Consider the following 25,241-nt stretch of genomic DNA (forward strand, 5'->3'; position numbering starts at 1 on the left):
GGGGGGTGTGAGAGGGCAAAGAGATGGTTGCCCAGGAAGCATGGACCACGGGTGAAGTGAGGGGACACTCAGAGAAGAGAGGGAGAAGAGTCTTCTGGGTGTAGGGGGAAGAGAGGCCCCAGGACAAAGGAGCACAGAGGCACAGTGATGAGGATGGACTGGCTCTATGGTGACACTGCAGGGATGGCTGGATCTTTGTCCTGAGGGCTTAGTTTGGGTGGGCTACTGGCCTCATGAGGACTCCCCTCTCAGCAGCCTGGACAGAAGCTCCCGCTCCTGAGAGCTGTGTGGCCACCACTGTTCCCGGAGTGGCTCTACCTCCATCTTCTATCAGACTTTCCTGCCCAGCCCCCGACCGCCAGCGAGGGAGCCTGGGCCTGGCAGCTCTTTCCCGTGGAGGGACACAGGCTTCTTGGAGAAGCAGGCTGATCTTACTTTTCTCCGTAACCCAGGGCCTAGCAAAGCGCCGGCCTATGAGTGGGCCGTGCAGAGGCTCAGATACTTACTAAATTAACTCAAAGCAGTAGAATAGCAGAGCTGGAGGAAGTGACCACTGAGCTCACAGAGTTCACTGCCCACACCCCCATTCTACAGATGAGGAAACACAGACCAAGAGGTGAAGCAGCCTTGGCCAAGGTCATGCCCCTCCTTAATGCTGGCCTGTGTCGGGCATGCCAAATGAGCTGCAGTGAAGGGCCTGAGAGGGGGCTATGGGGCCAGAGAGCTTGGGTTCAAGTCCCAGCTCTGCCATTTACTAGCTGTGTGATTAATAACTGTCTTTCCTGTAAAGTGCCACCTCATTGGATTGTCGTGAACACAGAGTTCCTGAAACAGCAGGGCAGAGTTCTGTAAGGGTTTGCTGTTGCTTTGGTTACTATTATTACCACCAAGTGAACCCTGAAATGAAGAACAAAGACAGCAAGAATTTTTATTTTAAAGGATTTTAAAATCCGATGATGAATGTTTGATTTCATCTATTCAAGTTTGCATTTGACCCTTATTAACAGCTACACAATGGGTGACCTTTGAGGCAATGTTGCTTCATGTCTTTAATTCTCACTAACGACACAGGCTACTCAACAGGAAGCAGTTTTTTTCAAGGAAGAGGGACAAAAGTTAGCAATATCTCCGTACCCCTTGGTTCCCAGTGAGTTGGTTGTGACCTGTCAACCCAACTTTGGGGAAGTGCCCGCTCCTCCTGGGCTCACTGCACTGCCCCGCGGCCTACAGGGGGCGCTGTACCCCCACACGAACCCAGTCTCTTGGTTCATATCTTTGCTTCAGATCCCTCAAGGACTGCCCATGCACCAGGGCCCCATCTGCCCCACCAGCCTCACCTGCTGGACTCCAGGACACCATCCTGTGTCTCAACCATCCTCTGCTCCTACGCCCGCCCCACTACTCTTCACTTTGTCCTTCAAGTGTGGGCTCCTGTGGCTCGCCACCCAGCAGGGGTCTCCCCATCCTCCACCTCGGGTAACTGCATCGTCCTGCAAAGTGCCTAGCCAACCCGCGTGGAGGCAGGAAGAATACAGAACAACAGGTGCTCAGAGGGGCTGCCATTCCCACTGCAGGGGCCCTGGAGAGATTTCTCCCAGCTGGTTATTCACAGGCTCTGAAGGTGTGGAATCTCGATCTCACCAATTTAAACGGTATCATCACTAATTACAAAAGCAATCTTCTTTTCAGTAGCAAAAGCAGAAAATACTTTGTGCTCCACACCTCCAACTTTCTTCCTCTGCCTTCAGAGGTGATTATCACTCTCTGGGCAAGGGTAGAAAGCAACACACAGAATATTACTTTTCAATGTTTATTTCCCATTCTGAAGATTGCTTTCCCAGAACCGATGAAGGCTAGGATGGTTTGGCTTCCCTGGACTGAGGAATCAGAGGCGCAGGGGGGAGGGGGGTGGGGAGATAATTCAGCATTATTGAACAAAACAGAGATATTAAAAGGTTCTACTCTAAACAGAAAGGAAGCAGGATGCTATAGAAATGGGAAAACCATAGTTGGAAATGCAATAACGAGTTACAAGAGAATAAACATGAAGATGTAAAAAAGAAAAAGTACATCAAAATACAAAAAGGTGGGAATGGGAGATAGTAGCAAGAAAAGATAGATTTTTTTCTCTTTCTTTTCTTTTTCTCATTATTATTAGGATGTGTTGGAGCCTACGTGATTACCAGTCTATAGGAAATAGATATAGTAATGGGTTGATATACTTGAAGTAGCAAGAAAAGATAGATTTTTTTCTCTTTCTTTTCTTTTTCTCATTATTCTTAGGATGTGTTGGAGCCTACGTGATTACCAGTCTATAGGAAATAGATATAGTAATGGGTTGATATACTTGAAAAATAAGGTAACCCCAAATCGAAAGCATACAATAGAGTAGCAAAAAACAAAACCCAAAAAGAAACAAACTCAAAATGGCTTAAAGACTTAAACATTAGACAAGACGCTATAAACCTCTCAGAAGAAAACATAGGCAAAACATCATTTGACATACATCTCAGCAAGTTTTCCTAGGGCAATCCACCCAAGCAAGAGAAATAAAAGCCAAAATAAACAAATGGGACCTAATTACACCTATCAGCTTTTTCACAGCAATAGAAACCGTAAACAAAACAAAAAGACAACCTATGGAATGGGAGAAAATATTTGCAAAAGATGAGACTGAACATGGCTTAACTTCTAGACTATATAAATAGTTCATACAACTTAATAAAAAAATAAACATCCCAGTCCAAAAATGGGCAGAACAACTAAACAAGCAATTCTCCAATGAAGATATACAAATTGCCAATAGGCATAGAAAAAAAGGCTCAATATCGCTAATTATCATAGAAATGCAAATCAAAACTATAATGTTATCATCTCACACTAGTCAGAATTGCCACCATTCAAAAATCCACAAACCATAAATGCTGGAGAGGCTGTGGAGAACCTCTCCACAGGGAACTCTCCTACATTTTTGGTGGGAAATTAGTTTGGTGCAGCCACTGTGGAAAACAGTATGGAGATTCCTCAAAAGACTAAAAAAAGACTTATCATTTGATCCAGCAATCCCACTACTGGGCATATATCCAGAGGGAACCTTCATTCCAAAATATACCTGCACCCCAATGATCACAGCAGCATTGTTTACAATGGCCAAGACATAGAAGCAACCTAAAGGCCCACTGACAGATGACTGGATAAAGATGTAGTATTTAGATATAAAAGAATATTACTCAGTCATAATAAAGAAGGAAATAATGCCATTTACATCAACATGGATGGACCTGGAGATTATCACACTAAAGTGAAATAACTCAGACAGAGGAAGACAAGTATTATATGATATCACTTATATGTGGAATTTTTAAAAATGGTACAAATGAACTTATTTACAAAACAAAAACACACTCACAGACTTAGAAAACAGACTTAGGAGTTTCGGATTATCAATTACAAACTACTATATGTAAAACAGAGAAACAACAAGGATTCACTGTAGAACACAGGGGAAAATATTCTGTATCTTGCAACCTATAATGGAAAAGAACCTGAAAAAGAATAGACTATGTATATGTGCAAATGAATCTCTATGCTGTATACCTGAAACTAACAAAACATTGTAAATCAACCACATTTCAATTAAAAAAAAGATAAGCTCTAAATAGCTTTATTCAAAAAAATGTTCAACCCTTACCTCTTACAGAAAGTAAAATGGGAACTTGAGTAGGACCAAATTATACTGAATGAGAGGTTACATACCTTCTCCAGCACGTGGCCCATTCTACACACACATCGTGTTTTCCTTCAGCTAAGAATGGCCCTTACTGCCCAGGGAGAGAGTCCTGCTGGGACAAGGCCTCTGTGGCAGTGGCCTCCTTGTCACCACTCCATCTCACCAGGAGGCCAGGGTTTTCAGAGGGGAGGGAACACAGAGCTCATACACTTCAGATCTATTTCCTGAGAAAAACTATGGAAAGACCAAATTCACCTGAAGTGCAGGAAACATGAGCAGGGCCCCTAAGCAGACCGACAAGCCCGAAGCAAGGCAGCCCGATGTTCACATCGGAACCAGAACAACAACCGTCTGGCCCCAGTTAAACGATCACCATCTCACCTGCAATGAAGTGTTCATACTCAGAGTCAGGGATGTTTCTGTTGAGACTTGAGAGATCAAAAAGTCAGACCAGGGAATCAGGACCTGGTGGATGTCCAGGCTCTGCCAATGGTAGAGGCGGCCCCAAGGGGGTAGCACCAGCACCGACTCCTCCATTTTCAGCAGGGTCTTCAGGAAGAAGGCGATGTGGATACAGACGCCCCTAAGGAGGCTGAAGCCCTCTGGAGGGTTGACGTCACACAGAAGGTACCTTGCAGGGAGCAAAGGAGAGCGGGTCTTCAGGGCCAGGCCTCTGCACAGGAATCCAGGCTTAGATAGAACAGATACAATGGGAATCCCTGCACAACACATGGCCTAGACTCAAGGCAGGTTCAGCAGCTACTGGTTTGTATAGTGGAGGCACTGTCCACCCATCTCCATGTGGCCAATTACTTCGAGTCCAGGAGCACATGCAGAAGACATCTTGGCATCTGTCTAATAACGCTAAGCACCTGCCTAGTACCTGAGCACCTGTTCTCCAGGGGCTCTCAAGCTTCTTGGTCTACAGACCCCTGTACACTCTTAATTATTGAGGACTCCAAAAGGCTGCTGTTTATGTGGGTTAAATCTATCAATAGTTCCTGTGTTAGAAGTTAAATTAGAACTTTAAAAAATGCTTTTGGGTTCACTTAAAAATATTAACCTACTACATGTTACCATTAATACTCTTAAGCAAAAAATAAGTATATTTTTCTAAACAAAAATCATTAATGAGAAGAATAGCAGTGATTTTAATTTCTGCAAATCTCTTTTGGACTGGTGAGAGCTGAATTCTATCTGCCTTTATATTCCCTGTTTTGTGGTATCACAGACCAGGTTTTCCCTGGAAAACCCCACAGGAAACTCGGGAGTGCAAGAGTGTGCAAAAGGCAGGTGACATACCGGCATTTCTACGAAAATAGTCTTGCATCTCAGGGGCCTCGGACACACTTTGATAACTGCTGCCCTACCCTAGGCGAGACCGTCCTACACAAAAGCCAGGCAAGTGTCCTGGCTTCTTTAATGAATTACCGCAGCCACACCCCTCCCTTCTCTGTGTTAATGTTTCCCACGACCTCCATTACTGCAGTTGAGGTAATCCTCAACTGGGGCCTCTAATCCCAGAAGACTGCCAACATTGAGAGGGAGGGACCATCTACCATCCCTACACCCCGCACAGTCTATTTTGAGTCAAGCCCTAGATAACTGCTAATCGGCACTGACCCTTGTCTTATTCCTAAGTTTATCGAAGGAGCCAACATCGGGATGGAACTGAAATTTCCCTGCAGATAAACAAGGCTGATAAACCACCCCATTCCAACATCTGATTCTGGGGCTTTTCAATACCCATGTAAGTCCCCACTTCATAAAAGACGGGTCCTCCGCCTGCCCTTCCCGGGGGTTCTGGGAGGCCGCGGCCACCCAAGGCTACCTGGACTCGCAGTCCCAGCCCCAGCGCTCGAGGGGGAGGAAAGCCCGAGGCTGTGCCCCAGCCCTGTTCCCCCCGCCCCAACCCGCTCCCGGTACCACAACCTCTCCCCGTGCCACACTAAACCGGATCCACCCTGGTCCATGTCCACTGGCCCCGCCGACGGCGCGGCCGTACGTTTACCGTCTGTGGGACGCCGCCCCAGACAGGATGTCGGCCGCCGATTGACCAGGCCAGAACTAGTCGCCCAGCCGAGCAAGCCGCCATCCCCAGCAGCAAGCACCTCCATGGTCCCGGGCAGCTGCACACTTCCGGAGCCCGCTGCCCGCCCCAGAAGCGCAGGCCGGCGGAGCGCGGCGCCTGTAGCCATGGCAACGCCGCGAGGCCCTCCCCTAGCCCTTGCGTCTGCGTCCTCCCGAGGCTAGACGTGCGAGGGCAGAAAATGCGGAGCCAATGGGAGCCAGGGCGAGGCCAGGACGCAGGTGGGGGGAGGCTTATGGGGCAGCTGGGCATTGCCGGGGCGGGCAGGGCCACGCGGAAGTCCTCACCTGCAGGTGGCGCCGGCCAGAGGCTGGGGCTGTGCTGCCACCTGTGGGCTGGTGGGCGTGGCGGCGGGGCAGTGGGGCAGTGGGGCGGGGGCACCCTCAGCTGTCCGTATGCGGGGCTCAGCCTGGGCTCCGCGGCCTCCACTTGCACCGGACGTGGACCCAGGCTGCCGGTGGGCAAGATAGAGGACTGAGCCCAGGCACGCATTGCTGGCCAGGTAGGGCACCTGAAGTGCAGATCCGCCAGGCCCGCTGTCAGACTTGAAATCGCGCTGCTGGGCAGTTTCCAAGAATACGGGATCTGTCCCAAGAGGGGATGTAGGGCAGGGGTGCCAGATGCCGGGTTGGGTGCGGTCTTACAGGAAAGCCACGGTGAGAGGGTGTAGACCAGCCCCTTGTTGGCGGGGCTAGGAATTTGGGATATGGGGTGGGGATGGTGTGTGCCATGCTCTGTGGTCTCCCCAAGAACTCTCATCCCCAAGCAAGGGACCCTGCTCCCTCCACCCTTCACTGCATCCCCTGCCTTCCCCAGCACCACTGCCCCTGCCCCGGAGTGTCCCATGACCTCTCCCCACACCGGGCACTGTCCCTGTCCCCGTTACAGGTACTGAGCTCCTGGTGGTTCCAGCCCGAGGGTGGGGGCATTATCTGACCTGTTAGGTTGCCTGGAGCCTTTTTATGAAACCTCAGACCATAATGCAGGCGTGCACAGAGGCCCCTCAAACAGGATTCCCTGCATGGCCCTCCCCACCACACACCCACAGCGCAGCTGCCACACCGGGTAAAGCCTGCCTGAGGGCCGCTGGTCCCTCTCCTCCTTTCCCTGATCAAGAGTGCACCGCCCAAACTGCTGGGTATTTAGGGGGCCTTAGAAGAGCAGCTGGTATTTTCATGGGCAAATATTTGCTCTTTTGGGAAGATTTGAGTGCAAAGGCACTCAAAAGGGATGTAGAGTATGCTTTTTCTGTTGCCCTGGAACTGGTGACTAGGATGCAAACTTAAGTCAAAGCAGTTTTTAGAGAGAGCCGCAAAATATCTAACCCAAAGATCACTGTTCCCCAACAAAGGCAACACCACCTGGCAGGTGGGGGCCTGGTCCCTCTTTCTGGAAGTTGGGGTTTGCACCTTCCAGCTGTGACAGAGCCCGAAACAGCTCTGAACATGCTCCAACAGGCTTTTCCAGCACAAACTGCCTTTATTTTGAATCTGGGTGAAGTAACCAGCTGAGAAATCTGGGTAAATCTCCCTGGGTGTAACCAGGCCGTTTATGCTGAATGAAAGAGCCACTCTCCACTTGTTCACATCTCAGAAATGAATGTGTGTTGAAGCCGTCATTCACGTAGCTTGTTGGGAACACAGAGTTTCGTGGTGAGAAGAACTATGTAAATTACATGTCTATGATGAAGCACTCGCTCGAACTGGGTATTCCAGCGCATACTGCCTTTATTCCAAAACTGGCTTCTCAGAAGACCTGTGGTCTCCACTACAGGTCTGTCTCCAAGCCCAGAGCCAGCATGGTGACTCTGCTCCCCCTGTCTATTCTGGGAGGTCTAGGTGTCCTCCATGGCCCTTCCACCATTGTTTCTTTTGGAAACACCCCCCAGATGAAATGGGCCTGAGAACAGGAGAGCTGGATGCCAGCAGCCACTGCCCAGTGTGTGGCTCCTGGGAGGGGCATCTCCTCTCTGTGGACTCTGATCTCCCCTCCCCTCTCCCTCAGCCCCACCCCTCTCCTTCTGCAGTTCTTGATTGATCCCTGGATAATGGTCCATACCAGGAATGACCTGGGAGGGGTTTTATGAGTCTTTAAGGGGAAAAAAAAAAGAAATCTTTAGACAAATTACTGAAAGTAACTTCCAGCTTTCCTGGGAAAGTCCTCTTTCCAATGTTTAAGGCTAATTGACAGGGTGTCAAGTTGCCTAACCACTCACATCTGAGCAAGTGCTACCTCTCTCTCCAGCTCCCCGCAGCATCCACCTGTGGCAACTTGGCCACAAGAGAGCAAGAAAGCTCTTTCCCCTCGCCAGCACCAGCGTGGCTTTGGAGGCAGTGGAGGCTGAGAGAAAGGGCCCCGCCCTGAGGTTTGGGGGGCCTCCAGCCACAGCCAGAAGAGCCGGGGTTTTCAGAGTGGCCCAGCAGGGAAACAAGGCAAGGCGCCTGGCCCAAGTCTTCCCTGCCCAGAGAGCCCCATGAACTGCTTTGGGCCCCACTCCCCATTTGGGCCCCCTGCAAAAAGGTACCAAGGGATCCACACCTGAGAAGGCAGAAGGTTGGCCCTTTGGCCTGGGGTCCCTGCAGGTGTGTCCTGTGAGACCTGTGGCCACATATCTTCCTTGTTTCTCCAGGTCACTGAAGGGCCTGTGCTGGGCACCTAGGTGCTCAGAGACATGGGAACAACTCTAAACTCTGAAGAAGGACAGAGAGATTGCCTGGAAGCAAGGATTCCAGGGAGATGCCTTGCCCAGAACAGGGGGACTGTGTCCTGAGTAGACCCCTGGGAGGCAATGTGGGGCTGTGGGGTCCTCTTCAGAGAAGGGAGCAGGTGTGCTTTCCGGGGGTGGGGTCCTGCTTTGTCCAGTCATGTCCTTGTGTAAGACTCATTTACAAACACCTCCCAGTCCACCTAGGGGTGGCCCCAGTGGTGGGGGTAGAGGAGGAGAGTGAAGGGTGCAGACTTAGGGTTCCCTGACCCACACAGGGAGCCAAGGGTCAGTGGGAAAATTTTGGGAGTCCAGTGCAGGGGTGGAGTACGAGCACTAAAATCATGCCAAGTCATGCAAAAAAGTGACCCGTAACCACGAGACACAGGTGACCGTACACCAAAGGAGGGAGATAGAAATTAAGACCCAGGCTCTGAGAATCTTGAGAGGGGCTGGAGGGTCCCAGGAGCCCTGAGGAACAGCTCTTCTAGGGTCACAGACATCCCAATACACACATTTCTCATGGATGCTTTTTGGGGTGCAGAGTGAGTTACCAGGATCCTGAACTTAGTATGGAATCCCACCCCCTTGTTCATTATGGTTCCTGGCAATAAATTGCTGTCATTTGTCCCTGGACATGCACAGGGGAGCTGACTGCTGTGGGGGTCACTGCAGGACTACAATTTTCTGGTGTGGGCTCTGTGACCACAGAAACCCAGGGGGATTTCTTAACGGGAGCACCTGGAGACCATGCCTGCAAGGACCACCCTCATGGGATGGCCAAGGAGCCCGTGGTACCCAGGTCACCAGGTGACGAAGTTGTGAGGCTGCCTGGGGTATCCTGGGGGCATGTAGATTTCTGTGGTCAGCACGTGGGCCCAGCACTGCGGATGGCCTGCACAAAGAGGGGCCTGCCCTCCTGATGATGGCTCCTAACACCTGCAGGGAAACTGCTCCCTGGGCTCCTGGAGGTCCATATTGAGAGTGTCCTGCCAGCCATGTGGGGTCACCTTCCCCTGATGCAGAGGCAGATCTCTCCACCTTGAGGCCCAGGGGACACCTGGCTCAGGTCCCACCTGTGTACCCTGGACACGCAGAGCCCCAGAGCTCTGGCACAACCTGGGGTGTGGTCGTCTCGGGGCAGAAAAGGCCCAGGGAAGGGGCTCATTCAGGAGCAGAGGCCACTCTGCAGGGATGCTGGATCTGGCAGCGATGCACTGCTTCAGAACTCCCGAGGGCTGGGTTTCCTAGCTGTGGGATGGAAGGGTCTCTCCTTCCTGCGGTGCAGTGTGGAGAACTAGATCCATCGTCAATGTCAGCCCTGAAAATGGAAGTTGCGCTACCTCCATTCCTGGAAAGAAAAATCAGGCCCCTCCCGCCCAGGTGACTCAGAAAGTCATTCAGCAATTTTCGGGGTCCCCACTTTATGCTTTGAATTAGAGCTGAGCGGCTCAGGAGGCCAGATCCCTGTCCGTCGCTCCAGGAGTAGTCTTTCTGCTGGGGGACAGGATCCTCACAAACACCTGTGTCTTTGTGGGACACTCCCCTCTGACCATCTGGGAGGCAGGGTGCAGTTGTGGGAAATCGTGTTTCCATGAGCAGAGGGCCACCAAGTGGTGGGGGCACAGGAGACTGTGAGAATGAGTCCCGCAGCCTTTCTGGAATAAAAAAACTAGCAAATGTGAAAAAGTGCATAATTTGTTTTATTGAACAATCTGCTTATGTACGTTTGGAGGGCCAGGTTCTAGGACTCTGCATCCCTCCAGGACAATAGCCTCAAGAGAAGAACAGACAGAGCAGGAGGAGATCTGGGCTTTCTCCCAGGAATGAGGCGGAACAGGGATTTCTGCAGATTTGCAAGGAGTCCCCGAACACTGAGCACGGGGTTACAACCCCACGTGACCCCTGTCGTGTTTGGCTTGGGCTCTGGGTCTGGCCTGATCGTGTATTCTTCCAGCTGAGTTCCAGAAACTCAGAGGGTGGACTTACAGGTGCTGCGTTTGGAACCTAGTGAGGAGGTGGAGGGTCCTTTATATTGAGTCCCTTCAGCCTAATATCCGTAGCTGAAGCCCAACACCCCCAGGCCCCCAGGGTGGCCGTGGAGGGAGAGCAAGCCTGGCAGGTGACCTAGGGGTCCCACTGCTGTGTCCCTCCCTTGTCTTCGTTCCCTTTCACCATGGAAGGTGTGATTGTGTCGTGTCATGGTGGCCACCGCAGTGTCCCTCCCAGCAATCTCTCTTCTCCATCAGGTGGGGTTCCCACCCCCGCTCAGCCTTCTCTCTGCATGGATGCAGAAGGACCAGGCCAACATGAAGTTCTGAGCTTGAGCAGTAAGGTGGAAACAAAGAAACCAATGGAAACAAAGAAGCAAGTGATGGTGGCAAAGCTCCCCACCACAGAGAAGCTGCCCTGAGTGGAAGGGAGGGTGTGGGCATGCCAATTTGTTTCCTGTCTCCCAGTGCTCTTAGCTTTCTTATTGCAGACCTGCATGGTTACAACAAAATGATCTGCAAAACTGAAAATATTTCCTCTCTCGCTTTTACAGAAAAGGCTGGCCAGCCTTTGGTCCCTGTACCAGGCAAGTGATTGGAGTTCCTTTCCAGTTTGGAAACATCTGGGCAGGCCCAGGTTTGCAAAATTCTTTAAGAGTAGTTACGGAGTTTTGCTTCTAAAATTCTTTACAGCTGTATATACTTCTGAGATGCGGTTGTGCTGTGTAATTCTGAGCCGGGATTTTCTCAAACTGTTTCTCACTTCTTATACCAGACATTCCTAAATTCCAAGGGGAATTGCATATTAAGGAAGCCATGGAATTTAGGAAAAGGATACAGATCTCATTTCCTTTTAAGCATCGATGTACCTGCATCACGGCAGTATTGGTTATGTGTTATTCATAGGGGAACTAAATAGTAACCAGATTAATAGAAAATAGGGGATTTTAGGTACACAGGTTCATCTTTTCAACATTTTTTGTAATGTTTGCAGTTTAAGATGACCATTCCTGAGAAACAGGCAGCCTCTTAGAATGAAATAGCATTTCCTCTGAATCATACTTAATTTTTATTTCATAGAAAGCAGGAAGGGTAATCACACATCACACACTTGGGGACCTCAAAGATAAAATTTAACTTTCTGGGAGTGCACTCCCCCGTCTCCCCCTGCTCTTTTCACTGTCCCATTCTCCCTGGAATGCTCTTATCTTCTGCTCATGGCTCCAGTAACTCTTTCTTCCTCCTCGTCCCTCAGCTAGTAAGGTTACTTTTCTACTTTGAACAAGCCTACAAGCCAACAGAAGAGAAGTTTCACAAGAAAATCCCAGCACATCCGCTCGCCTTCTGATGTCTGTGACCTCACTCTCTGTGCCCCACCTCTTATTACAAGTGACATCGAAAGCCAATTCCTCCAAAAGTCCCCGGGGCCCCTTCCCTCCCATCTTCTCTGGGTTGTCACTCCCAAAACCATCCTCTCTTTCACTACCTCATCTATTTTGTTCTCCTGCTAGTTGCCTCCCATCAGTATATAAACGTCCATCCTCTTAAAAGAAACAAACAGCACTCCTTGACCCTAATTCACCCCCACCAATTGCCACCCTGTGTCTTTGCAGAAAATATTTAAGGAGTTGTTTAAACTCACTGTCTGCATCTTCTCCTGAACCATCCCCTTTTACACCCACTCTGGCTTTTCCCCTGATCCCTCGCTCTATGGAAACTGCCCTGTCAAGGCCATCAGTGACCCCACGTTGCTAAATATAGTGGTCACTTTTCAGTCCTCATCATGCGTGGCCACTCGGCAGCATTTGACCCAGCTCTTCCATCCCTCCTCCTCCGTGTTCCTGCTTCACTCAACCTCTAGCCCATCGCTCTGTCTGCTTTTGGTCTACATTGGCAATGTCTCCTCTTTTTTCCAAACATATACTGTGGGTGTGTCCCAGAGCTGGTTCCTAGGCCTCTCCTCTCTCTCTCTGCTATTCCTTTGGTGGAAGCAACCCAGCCTTGGAAATTGGCATGTCATCAATTTCTCGATTTCTCCAAAAATCCCTGATTTGCCCTTTCCATCTGGACCTTTATCCCTGAGACTCACATTCTTTTTCTTTCATTCATCTTGGTTTCACATTCATACATATGTTCTACTATGAAATTACTTTTCCAAATTTTGAATCAGTACATATATATCATGTAAAATGCTCAAATCTGTATTATTTCCACTAAGATGCTTATTTTACCTGAGAACCTTTCTGCATTTCTGTATTTATGTGAATAAAGCAGATAGTATTTCTACAAGCCTCAAAGTGAAACAGTGTGTTTGTTTCGGGCTGTTATGTAACATGAAATAATGATACATCAACATAGTCCTTTTTCATTTATTTTTATGTAACACCGAGATGAGGTTTTTGCACTGAAAACTGGTTTTATTGAAATTTTACCTACATTATGGACAGTCAGTTTATGTGAAAGCCCTCATTTCTCCCCTTTTCTGATATATTTTCCATTTGGCTATATGTAACATATACCTTGGCATGAAACAAAATTCCCAAATCATTCACATAATACAATTAATACATTTAAATTATATTTTTTAAATGTTAAAAAGAAAAAGAAAACAGACTCCTCTACCTATTAGGCATTTCTGTGGCAATATGTAATACACCCCTTAACCATGACATTGAAGAACTGAGCTGAAACCAGCCCCTTTCCACCTACTCAGCCCCACCTTGTCCCATACTCTGTGGATGGAGAGGACATCCCTCCCATTGTCCAGGTCCAGATGTTGGAACCATGTCCTTTCTCTCTCTTTCTCTTACACATACAGACAGAAAATCCAGCTTGTTAGAAAATTCTGGATACCCTGTCTTCATTAACCATCTGCTCCCTGCTCCCCGCCCTAATAAGAGCCACCTTCAGCCCTTTCTGGACACCAATAGCCTCCTGTTTCCATCTTTGCTTTCCTACAATCTCTCATCCACACAGAGTCATAGGGAGTCTGTAAAAGCATACATTGAGGGGGTGGGTGCAGCTCAGTGGTAGGGCGCATGCTTAGCATACATGAAATCCTGGGTTCAATCCCCAGCACCTTCATTAAAATAAATAAATTACCTCCCCCAGAAAAACACTAACACAAAAGCATAAGTTGGACTACATCACCCCTCCCCTCAAAACTCACTAAACGTTTCACCATTTCATTAGGAGCCAAAGCCGTCACAAAGTCCTCAGGACCCGGCGTGCTCTGCCTCTCAGCCCACACTCTCCCCCTCACTCTGGGGGCCTCTGGCTCCAGCTCTTCCTTCTTCCTCTGGATCTATTCTGCTTCAAGTTCATTAATCCGTGAGATCTGCCAGGATTGCCTTATTCCCTCCTGCCTGCCTCCCACCCCACCGCCATCACCCGAGTTTGCTCATATCACTCATTTTTTTAAAATTTTTCCAAGCTCTTGCTACCCCCAACATGCTGCCTGTATCCTCTGCTAAAACTCTGAGCCCCCAGTGATGGGGAGTCGTGTCTATTTTGTTGACTGATAAAGCCCGAGAGCCTTGGGAACGGGTCTAGTTAGGAGATTCCCGTACGTAGTAGGAGCTTATACACATTTGCTGAATGAATGTAGATGCCCTGGTCCAATCCGATGGAGCACTTCTGTGTCCTGCTCAAAGAATAACTCTCCTTTCCACCTGAGAGGGAGTGACAACTTCCTTGGTGATCAAAGGCAAGAATTTCTTGCTTTATGCTGTTAACCTTAGGCGGGGAGACTGGGGGATCTTCATATATATTTTTAAATTTGGTTCACTCTGCAGTTTGTCTTTGGTCTCTGTATAATTTTGAGAAACTTTTTATAAGTGATCATTCTTCCATCAGATTGAACAGGGTCCAGGTGGAAGGACCAAGCCTGTCCCAACGGTCATCCTATGTGTCATGTCCTGGGACCCAGTGGATGCTCAGCTCGTAAGTGAACTGAAAGGAGTGAGTGAAGTGATGGGAGCATCTCCTTATTGTTTTGGCGGCTCTCTGTCCGATGTCTTGAGATTTGGGGAAGGTTTTACGAGTGCGGAGGGGAGATGTCAGGTCCTCTGTGCTCTTCCTGAGTGCCCTGGCCTTACCCATTCCCCCAGCCCCCTCTGGGCAGCCAAGCCGAGGAGCTGGGCCACCGGGGGTTGTGCTGATCAATAATCCACCTTCACCCCAAGTCTGGGGGATAGGTACACCTGGTTGTAGACTCTGGAGTCAGGTCCTTGGAGGAATTCCTCACCGAACTATGTTTTGGATATTTTATTTTTCTCTATAACCTCCAGCTGAAGAAGAAGATTGTCTTCGACACATGAACGGTGAGGACGCCTACTCTCCCCTTGGAACCCAGGTGGGGCTGGGAGTCTGCTGTTTGTACAGCCGGTGGGTTCGTGTTGCTTTGGGCATCCCTGTGCCTGAATTCCTGCAGTACACTTGGTGGTAAGGACAGGGGTGCCTGGCAGGGAGGGAAGTGGGTCGGGAGACTGCACAGCTGGGGCGATGTTAACCTGGGGTGAGCGGGAGCCTGCTGATGCATGGCATCTCGGTGCAGGGAACTCTCCACACTCAGAGGGGTTCCCACTCCTGCAGGGGCCCTTTGATTTGGGTGTTGGGCGGTCAGGGGACCGCAGGGGTCCCATTGAGGATTAAGGTGCCTTCAGGCAATGGGAAATGAGGGGCCCAGCGGCATTTAAATTAACTGTGCACCCAAACCCAGCCCCCACCTTTTTCAGCCTGTTTCCTAATCTGCAAAACTGGAATGATATTAACCATCCCGCGGGGTGGTTGATGGGCTGGGACAGACTAGACAGTCAGGAGCTGGAATTCCTCTGTCCCATGATTGTTTTCCTTCTTTCTGACTATTTGCTCTCACAAGCTCAGTCTCTCTGTCTCTCTCTCTTTCACTTCTAACTTTCTCTCATGCTCTGGTTTCATTTGATTTCCAACCACCGCCCCTCCCCCTCACCAATCCCCAGATGAGTGAACTTGATTTCTGTGTGTCAGTTCCAAATTCCCAGGAACGATGCTCTGTCTCCCCCTGGATCTGTTGTCCAACCCATCAGTTGTGGCCAGAGGAGCGAGTCCCTCTGGGACCAGAGGAGGGTCTCCGCCCAGCCCCCCAGCCACAACTGTGGGAGCACATAGCTCTCCGAGGAGGAGGTGCTGGCTGTGACCTTGAGTCAGTCAGTATGAATTTATGCCTCCTCTTGCCCCACCTTCATCCTCCTAAACAAAGATGAAAATTAAACACTCCCGGGATTTGTGTCATGGATCACTCAGGGTGGGGGCTAAGGGGGCTGGAATCTCTGCTGCATATAAGTGGCTACAGTGAATCCCCAACGAGAGCCTGCAAAAGGAACACCACAGGCCCCACCCGGCACTTAGTGTGCTGAGTCTGCGTGATGTTGAGCTAGGCTTCTGACCACAGCTCAGGGGTCTGGTCTGACCAGTTAGCCTTTGAAACCAACCAGCTTTGGATTCCTCAATCCCTCCCTGAGGTTTTACCTGAACCACCAGCTTCTGTATCTCTGAAGTCAGGTGATGAGGACCCTTCACGTAAGCCGTTCGCACAGCCCTTTGCAGGCCTTTGTGCTGCGCGGTCTGCCCGGCGAGCTGACCGAGGTTGGTATTTTACTGATGTTAGAAATAGTCTGGTTTCCCGATGCACTGTTCCACTGAACAAGCAACAGAAGCCACTTCTCGCTGATAAAAGCAAAAAAGGGACTTAATGAAAAGATACTGGGAGAGTGTGTGGAGTGGCCAGGACCGGAGCCAACCCAGGAGCTGTAGGAGGTGTTAGGGAACCCCAGGCACCAGGCCAGGCGGGGTGTTACCAGGCCCCCTGCCACCGCAGAATGGACCCCCCCTCCACCCGACCCTCCACCGCACTCACTGCAGGTTCACATCCCGGCAGGGCCAGGTCACACTGAAGCCACCAGCACACACCTCAGTGGGTGAGCTTTCCCCGTCTCAGCTGAGGGTGTGCCTGGTTTGGGGTGAGGCCCAGTTAGAGGAAGGCGGTTCCCCTACTGTTCCGAGTTAAGGTGCAAGTCAGTGCCCATCACTCAGGAGAGCCGGGCTGGTCGGACCTCATTGTGGTGACTAGGCCGTCTGAGTTCACTTATTACTTTCTATGTTTGAAGGCCCTGGAGGGAGCAAAAGTGCAGGTTCTAATACTTATTTTGTGTTTCCCACGTACCAGGTGTGGTAAGCAAGCCACTTCAGGCAAGGCCCAGAGCAACCACGTTAATAGGCCACGGAGCATGTCATGCAGTCAGGCCTCTGTGGTCCCAAAACTCGTGTCCCCATTGGCTCCGTAGTTCCCAGTCGAAACTGGGGGGATTTATTGGGACTGTGTGCTCCTGTAGGGGCTGGGATGTGTGTGTTTAAATCCACATCTTCAGAAACTCGGCCAGAAAAACAGCCACTGATTGCACGGAGGCAGAGGAGGGGAGGCTTCCAGCCTCTGGTCCAGCTTGTGAGGAGCTCAGAAGTTGCTCCTTCTGTCCTGAAAACAACACCAGGGCTGAGGGAGCTTCAAACCCACTGCTCTTCTTAGATCCACAAGATAACTGAGGGGGAAAGCTGGTCCCAACCCAGAGAGGCAGCCGGGCAGGCTTGGAGAGTCATAGCTCCCAGGGCAGAACCCGCTTTTGTAAGAACCCCGGGGAAAGGCAGATTTAACAGGTCCCTGAGGCCAGCGGGAGGCTCAGCATGGGGAAGTCTGAGTGTGACAACTCCAGGGGGCCAGTCAGAGGGGCCCCCTGCTCTTTTTCATGCATTTTACCTCCAGGACCGTACCCTGTTCTCAGACTGAAAGTCAGAGAAAGACTCCTAATGCTTCCTGCCTGGAAAGCAGAAAATAACTCTATTGAAATACACCCAGAACATTCTGTTTCACTGGGGGAAGTTGTTTTTTGTTTGTTTGTTTTTTTAATGAGAAATTATTTTACCAAAGCCTAACCAACCTGGGGGAAGGGAAATACCTTCTGTGTCACCCAAATTGGGGTGAGGGGAAAGAGACACAATTGTGGAGGTCACAGCTCAGGGCACAGGCTCAATGAGAACTAATCACAGGACTACAGATGCCCAGCTCTGTCCAGCTCCCCCAACCCCTTACCTCCATGTCAGTAGGGCCCCTGTGCAATGACAGGAATAAAACTAAAAGAAGTAAATGTCTCAGGAGTGTCTAGGGAAAACCCAAAGGCAGCAGGGAGATGAAAACAAGGACACACAGGTGGCTTTAGCCCCTCACACCAATAGCTGTAGCAAACTACACACAGCCCAGCCCCAGTAGATAAACAGAAAACCTCACAGAAGAAACTATTTATTTTGGTTCTCTTACCCAGTGCATTCCATGGTGCATCCTCACCTAGAATTGAGTGGAAGCAAGTCCATCTCAGAAGGGACATACCTGAAGAGAAATGGCTTTCCAGACTCTGAAGGGCAGAGAAAGCACCAGCCTGGGTTAGAGAAAGGTGAGGGGTGGGGTAGGGGGTGGGCTGCCTTCTTCCCCAAATAAGGAACCTTCCTGAGGCCAGCACAGTGGGAGGGAGGGCCATGGGGTGGAAGCAGCCAGACTTCTTCCTGAGAACTGATAGGATGCCTCCAAGGGACCATTCAGGTGCCCAAACTGGGTCCTGATGGTGGGAGCCAGTCGGTCTGCCTCAGAGCCCAGGACTGAGGTGGGTGCACAGCAGGCCGGTCTTACTTGGCCGGATCCATTTCACTTCTCCGAAGCCCTGTGTAAAACATGAAGCGTGGACGGCCTGGTGAGCACAGCTCTGCCCTCAAGACCGGTTTCAACTCCTCTCTTCCCAGAGAAACAGCATCTCTGAGCCCGTCCTGGGTGACCTCACAGAGATCACCCTAGTGGCCCAGGCTAGTGACCGGGAACATGTACCTTCCTGCAGCCAACCCCAGACGTCCACTGATGCATCATATACTGGCAAAGATGTGAGTTCCTGTGCATTGGTCTAACAGCAGAGACTCTGCCACAGGCCCAAGAGGTGGTGTGTGGGACATGCAGGGGTGCAGGAGTGTAAGCAGTGCAAAGGTGTAAGTGGTGGCAGGGGTGCAGGGGCTGTGGAGGGCGCAGGCAGTTCAGGGGATGAGGGGGTGCAGGGGTGCAGAAGTGCAGGGAGTGCAGAAGTGCAGAGAGTGGCACGGGTGCAGAGGTGCAAGGAGTGTAGGGGTGCAGGGAGGTGCTCAGGCACGTGGCCAGGATCAGAAGGCAAGTGCACATCCTCGCAGTCAGCCTGACCCTGGGAGGCTGGTGCAATGGTCTGGGGCGGCGGCGGCGGCGCCGGCGGCGTGTGGGAGGCAGCCTGGGCAAGCCGGTCGAATTTCTTCTCTTCCCTGCAGCCTGGCCTGGGGGGGCCTTGGCCGCTGGAGATTCGCCAGATGTTGGACTCCAGGTAAGCTTGCTCCTGGGAGGTGGGGCGGTTAGGTCAAGGGGCGGCGGCAGAGGCAGGGGGGCGGAGCGAGGCTGCCCCTGGCGAACTGGTGGAATAGCTGCCTTGTCCCGGCTGCCGGGCCTGGGAGCGGCCTCTGCTGCCTCAGGTCGCCGGACACACCTGTCCCACTCAGCTTGCTGAGTGCGGAGTGGGGGCGGTGCCATTAAGGTGCGGGGCCCATGAGGGTAGGGGGGCTGCCGCGCGGAAGCCGGTCATTTCACTCCGCTCTCCCCCGCGGCGGAGCCAGGGGCGGCTTCTGCTGCCCTAGAGGCGGGACGCAGGTCTCCATTTGAGCTTGGTCCTGGGAGGCGGCGGCGGCGGCGCCAGGGGGAGGGGGGCCTTTCCAGGGAGTTGCTCCATTTCTTCTCTCCCCTGCGGCCTGGCCTGGGGGCGACCTCTGCCGCCGGAGATTTGCCTGAGGTCCGACTCCATGTGAGCTTGCTCCTGGGAGATGGGTGCTGTGCAGTCAGGGGGCTGGGAAGGATGGTGGCTGCGGTGATAGGGAGGCTGCCCAGGGGGAGCTTGTGAATTAGCTCCCATGTCTGTGCCGCGTGGCCTGCAGGCGGCCTCTGCTGCGCCAGGTCCTGGGACACCCCTGTCCCACATTGCCTGCTGGGGGCGGGAGGCAGGGTAGTCAGGGCGCAGGGGTGGTTGGGTTCAGGAGCCTGCAGCGGGGGAGCGGGCCCATTTCCTCCCATCTTCCCCGCGGCTTGTCCTGGGGGCGGTCTCTGTTGCCCTGGGTTGTGAGACACGTGTATCCTAGTCGGCCTGACCCCGGGAGGCGGGAGTGGTTCATTGGGGGTGGTGGCATCAGCGGCAGGTTTTCCTATGGAGCTGGTCCATTTGCTCCCATTTCCCCCCATGGTGCGCCCTGAGGGCGGACCGTGTTGTCCCTAGTTCGCCGGACGTCCATCTCCAGGTCAGCCTGCTCCCTAGAGGAGGCCACCGTGAGGTCAGGGGGCAAGAATGGTGGCTGCTGCGGGGGTAGGGGGCTGCCTTGGGGAGCTGGTGGATTGGCTCCTGTCTCCCCGAAGGCCTGGTGTGGGAGTGGCCTCTCCAGCCCCAGATCACCAGACACACCTGTCCCATTGAGCCTGCTGGGGGAGGGGCCCTCCGGGACGGTGCCTTTAAGGTGCGAGGGTGGCGACGGCGGGGGTAGAAGACCTGCAGCGCGGAGTCTGTCAATTTTCTCTCCTCTTCCCCGCGGCCAATCCTGGGGGTGTCCTCTGCTGCCCAAGAAGCCGGATGCCCGTCTCCAGGTCAGCTTGCTCCTGGGAGGCGGGCGTGATGCGGTCGAGGGGCAGAGGCAGCTGCGACGGCCGGCTGCCCCGCCTAATGGGGCCACTTCTTCTCCTCTCCCCTGACCTGGCCTGGGGATGGCCTCTCCCTCCCAAGATTCGCCTGACACCCCACACCCGGTCAGTTTGCTCCTGGGAGGTGGGCGCGGTGAGATCAGGGGGTGGAGAGCAGAGGGGGCTGCCCCTGGTGAGCTGGAGGATAAGCTCCCATCTCTCTGGAGGCCTGACGTGGGGGCGGCTTCTGCTGCCCCTCGTTCCCAGGTCACCCTTCTCCGGGTCATGTTGCCCCGGGGGAGTAGTAGGTTGCGGGGGTGGCGGGGTGTTGGCGGGGGTGTGGAGCCTGCCGCTTGGGAGCTAGTGGTTTAGCTCCCATCTCCCCTTCAGCTTGGCCTGGGGGCAGCCTCTGTTGCCCCAGGTCGCAAAGCAGTTTCCCTGACAGCTTAACCACCGGAAGTGAGCAGGGTGTGCTGAGGGGGCGGAGGCAGCCGCCAAGGCAGTGACAGAGGGGGCTGTCCCTGGCCAGCTGGTCAATTTGTTCCCATCTCAACCTTTGCTGCCCCAGTTTCACAGGACGCCCTTCTCCAGTTTATCCTTCTCCTGGGAGGTGGGCGCAGTGCATGCAGCCCAAGGTCTGGGCTCTTCCCTGGGGAGGGGCAGAACTCTCTTGTTCTCCTTTGTCTTTATTCTTCAGCGAAGTGGTTACTGGACCCAATTCTTAATCCTGAGAAAGTGTAGCCTGTGTTACGGAAGAGCTGCTGGACTGTGAGGTTTCTGGGTGGGTTTTCATATCAGCTGATGCCCCAGGCAGGCAGGAAAGCTATTACTCAGAGCTTCTTAGTCTGGAGTTGGGGGATGTCCCCGCCATCCTCACCATGTTTTTAAAAATGTGTTACTCCCCTCTTTTTCCTAGGTGACATTTTAGGTTATTGGGTCACAGATTGCTGGCACACTCATCCCTGTTCTCAAACATCTTTTAAATTTGGGTGAAGTGATAAGTAGGGGAAGATGATTTACTGAAAGGTAAGAATACTTAAATTTGCATTAAAGCTACATTCTGTCAATCTTTCTCAAATGATTTTTCTCTGATTCTAAATCCACTACCTAGTGAATGTTGTACTCCTGTGTAAATCATTGATCTTCACATCACATTTGTTGAGTGGTCAACGAGATTTGTTAAGTAGATTATTCCTGAAAGGAAAAGCTCAGGCTTTTGAGAATTCCTTGTCTGATGTCACCCAGGCAGTCACAGTAGAAGACAGAACTGATATAAAAATCCCTCAGCTGCCTGAACTGCAAAGCTTCTGGGATTACTGATCCCTGAAATGCAGGTGACTCTTGATGATAATCTGGGGGATGGTTTACATGATCAGATTCTTCCAGTCCTGTAAATGGGTTCTGTGGCCCCAGCCCCAGGAGAGCTGGTCATAAGGGCCATATCGTGAGGTGTGGGATGGGAAGGCAAGGTGTAAGAGCTGGAATCGCTGAGATTCCACACTCGCTAAACACAGACTCCAGAGCCTAATTGTTGTCAGGTTCTGTTCTGGATTTGAGAGTGTGTTCAGGCATGATTCTTGGAGGAGTCTGGGTGGAAGTAACCTTTACATAAATCTGGGGAGGATGGCAATTAAGTAGATGGGCTGTTATGGTTCTCAGTGTGCCCAGGCTCCCTCTTCCAGGCACTCGTGGGACTAACGAGAGTCATGTTATTCACTCATTCACTGATTTATTACCCTTGAATTGATCATTTGTCCCATAGTAAGTGAAACAAGGGATCAGGAACCTGAGCTTTGTCCCCTCTCCCATCACTGATTGTATCTGTCAGTCGGGCGCCCTGTGTATGCATTGTGAAATGGTGGTATTTCTTGCCCAATGGGGCAGCACTGTCAGTTCTGAGAATCAGGGGAGTCTCGTGGGTAGGACAGCACCCTGACACACATGGCAATCCCCCCACCCCGTGAGACAGCATTGTCGATGCTCAGGTGACCCGATGTAGACGGCGGTGTTAAACCTGAGCATGTTTAGTGACCTTGGCTGGCTCTGAAAATACAGACTACTGGTCCCTAACTCTGGAGACGCTGAGTGTACCCCAGAATTCTGCATTTTAAGAAGCACTTTAACTAATTCTGATGAAGATGATCTGAGTGCCCCATTGAGAAACAGTGTTGTGCGATACAGCAATATTGAGGATTCTCAGGGAATGATGTCTGTTTAGGTTGGTCCAAGGGCCCTCACTTGTGACTTTTGCCTTGGGTTTAATTGTATGTGTTCAGAAGTGATGTCTCTCATTTCCAGTGCTTGTCAGCATTCTCTGTGCAGGGACTTGCACTCAGTAGATGGCAAAAACTATGATTCTTCAGGTCACCGAGCTAGAGTGTGAGCGATCTTTTATTTTGGTTTTCTTTATGGCAATGCAGAGTCTCCCGAGAAGAGATTCAGACTGAACAGCTTTGTGTCAGACTTTGGAAGACCGCTGGTGCCCAAGGTGTTCTCTGGCAGGGCAATGACGAATCTAGGTCCCTCTTTCACTGCTACGTCAATGAAGTGGACCGCTTGGACAAGGCCAAAGCTGGTATCCCAACCATAGCCCTTGACAGGGATGTTCGGCTCCAGGAAGCCATCAGATGCAGCAGGTGGCCAGAGGAGGAGCCGAACAGGCTTATGAAATGTGACATCCCCAACTTCATCAACACGGACCAGAACTCTTCCTTTGGGGAAGATGATTTCCTGATTTTGGAACCACCAATTGTTCTAGAAGATAAGCCAGTTGCCCAGACCTCACACAAAGACTTGAATTGAGAAAACGTGCTTTGTCAAGTGTCTTTCTGAAGATGTGAAGTCTGTCTTTGTATGGCAGGAATTCCCCTTTCACGAAATTGTATGTGTTTGTGTCTGAGAGAGAGAAATGGAGACAGACAGAAAGACGGAGACAGAAGAGCGCCCCCTCAGAAGAGAGCTAGTTAAAGTGAGTTTTTGTGCCTTCAAAAAACATTTGGGGTTTTGGGGGGAACAAAGTATTTACACTGTCTCATTCTCCTAGTTGGAAACCTTGGCCCCATACTCAGTGTCAGCGGCCTTGAACGGGGGTTGGCACGGTGCGTTTCATCTGGCGCTGCCACTTCCAGGCTCTGCCTTTAGCACTTTGCTTTGCCTCTCAGGGCTGCCACCCTTTTAACTGTAAGGAGAGGAGTCTGGAGTAGGTGATCCATCCCAGCTCTACTGTTTTGCAAATTTCTGATTTCGTATTCGGATGAGGCTGGGATACACCCAGAGCAGTATAAACCAGGCCCTACCTCCTGTCTCTCGCTGGGGCATCCCTCAGGTCTGTGCCTTCTACTCAAGCCCTTTACTGAGCCCAGCTTTTGTCAGGAGCCCAAGTGCCTACCGAGATGGCAGGGGACGTCTCTCTTGATCACGGTGGCCATCATTTCTATTGGTTGTGCTGAAACAGCTCTACTGAGATCCCCCGGCCACCCTTGCTCAAACCTGAGGACAACCCTGTCGTTTCTTTCCTAGGAGGAGGATCAATGCATGGTGCATTTTATGACAATCCTGTCCCCAGGAATGCACGGAAGGTTTATCAGCTGAGTAAGGGGAGGTGCCTCTGTGTCTCTGTGTCCCTGTATCTCTGTCTGCTCACAGTGCCCTGCCACCGGCTACTGAGCAAGAAAAGTGCTATTCACCATGATGTGTGTTTTGCAGACTGTGTAGGTGATGGTCGTGTGGCTCGTGTGTGGGCTTTGAGCTGGGATGGTGAAGGGCTTATAAATACCTCATCAACATGTATTCGAGGTGGCCTGGTGCCACACAGACTTGATTGATGAAGGCATCAAGCCTGCACACTGGTTTGGAAACAACTTGGTTTTGATCAGTCACACTGCATGCATGACTCGCTGCTAATCTCTGGGTGGTTTTTTCATTTTAGATTTATTCACCCAGTGTCTTGCTTAAGCTGAAAAATACTTTTATTTCACCAGAATATTCTCTGATTCTTTGTTTTCACACATCCAGTTTTTTAATTCCTTTAAAAATTGTTCTGTGTTTATAATGCCTCCTTATTTCTATCATCTCTAGGTTCCCAGTGGCCTGAGCCATGCACCAGATTTTATGTAGGAACTGTACCACCAAAAGAAATCCCCTCGCCATAATAACTTTTGAGGAAAATATTATTCTCTAAGACTCTAACACTAAATTGTAGAACAAAGCATGGAACATTTCTTGTAGTTAATACATGTTCATGCAAAAAGAAATTTGATATTTTCATTGAAAAATGTTGATTTTAATAACTTTTACTAGTGTGAATATTATTATTCATAATTTAAATAACCAAATAAAACCACAGTTATTTATTATTAAGATTGAAAACTATGTACACAGTCTCTCAATTAGAAGACTGAAGTGTATTTAAAAGATGGAAAAATACCCATGATGACATGATCAAGAACTGTGCAGGGTTAAGATTTGACCCCCTGCAAGCTGCCAGGTTAGCATGAGGTAGTGTGTGGATGCTGCCAGAAGACAGGACACTCCCCCAGGATCAGAGACAAAGGACTTCCTGCCAGCACAGCAGGCAGCCTGTGGTTCATGTTCATGTTGGTTCCTGAGTGCCTTTCCTATTGCTGTTGTAACAAAGGACCACAGACTCAGTGGCTTAAAGTAACACACATCCATTGTCTCACTGTTCTAGGGTGCAGAAGTGCAAAGTCAATGTCAGTGGGCTAAAACCAACGTGTGGCCAAGTCTACGTTCCACACTGAGGCTCTTGGGAGGGATTCATCTTACTACCTTTCCCAGCTTGCAGAGGTGCTCACACTCCTTGGCCCAGGGCCCTGTGTCACTGTGACTTCTGCTGCCACATCACATCTCTGTCTCTGACCAATCTGCCTCTCTCCTCTAAGGACCTCCGTGATGACGTTTGCTTTCCCACAGTGATCTGCCATCCCAAGGTCCTTGACAGTCACACCTGCAGAGTC

The 25,241-nt window shown here is 51.0% G+C and overlaps 1 long non-coding RNA gene and 1 pseudogene across 1 annotated transcript; both read left to right on the forward strand.

The window, feature by feature from the left end:
* Positions 1-14,906: 14,906 nt before the first annotated feature.
* Positions 14,907-19,261, forward strand: LOC116661751. The gene is made up of 5 exons (XR_004317678.1): positions 14,907-14,957; positions 17,867-17,995; positions 18,347-18,473; positions 18,882-18,934; positions 19,221-19,261. It is a non-coding gene; the product is annotated as an uncharacterized LOC116661751 (long non-coding RNA).
* A 1,289-nt stretch (positions 19,262-20,550) lies between these two features.
* LOC116661690 lies at positions 20,551-24,399 on the forward strand (annotated as a pseudogene).
* The last annotated feature ends 842 nt before the right edge of the window (positions 24,400-25,241 follow it).

The sequence above is a fragment of the Camelus ferus genome, chromosome 36 (genome assembly GCF_009834535.1).
Source record: "Camelus ferus isolate YT-003-E chromosome 36, BCGSAC_Cfer_1.0, whole genome shotgun sequence".
Taxonomy (NCBI): Eukaryota; Metazoa; Chordata; class Mammalia; order Artiodactyla; family Camelidae; genus Camelus; species Camelus ferus.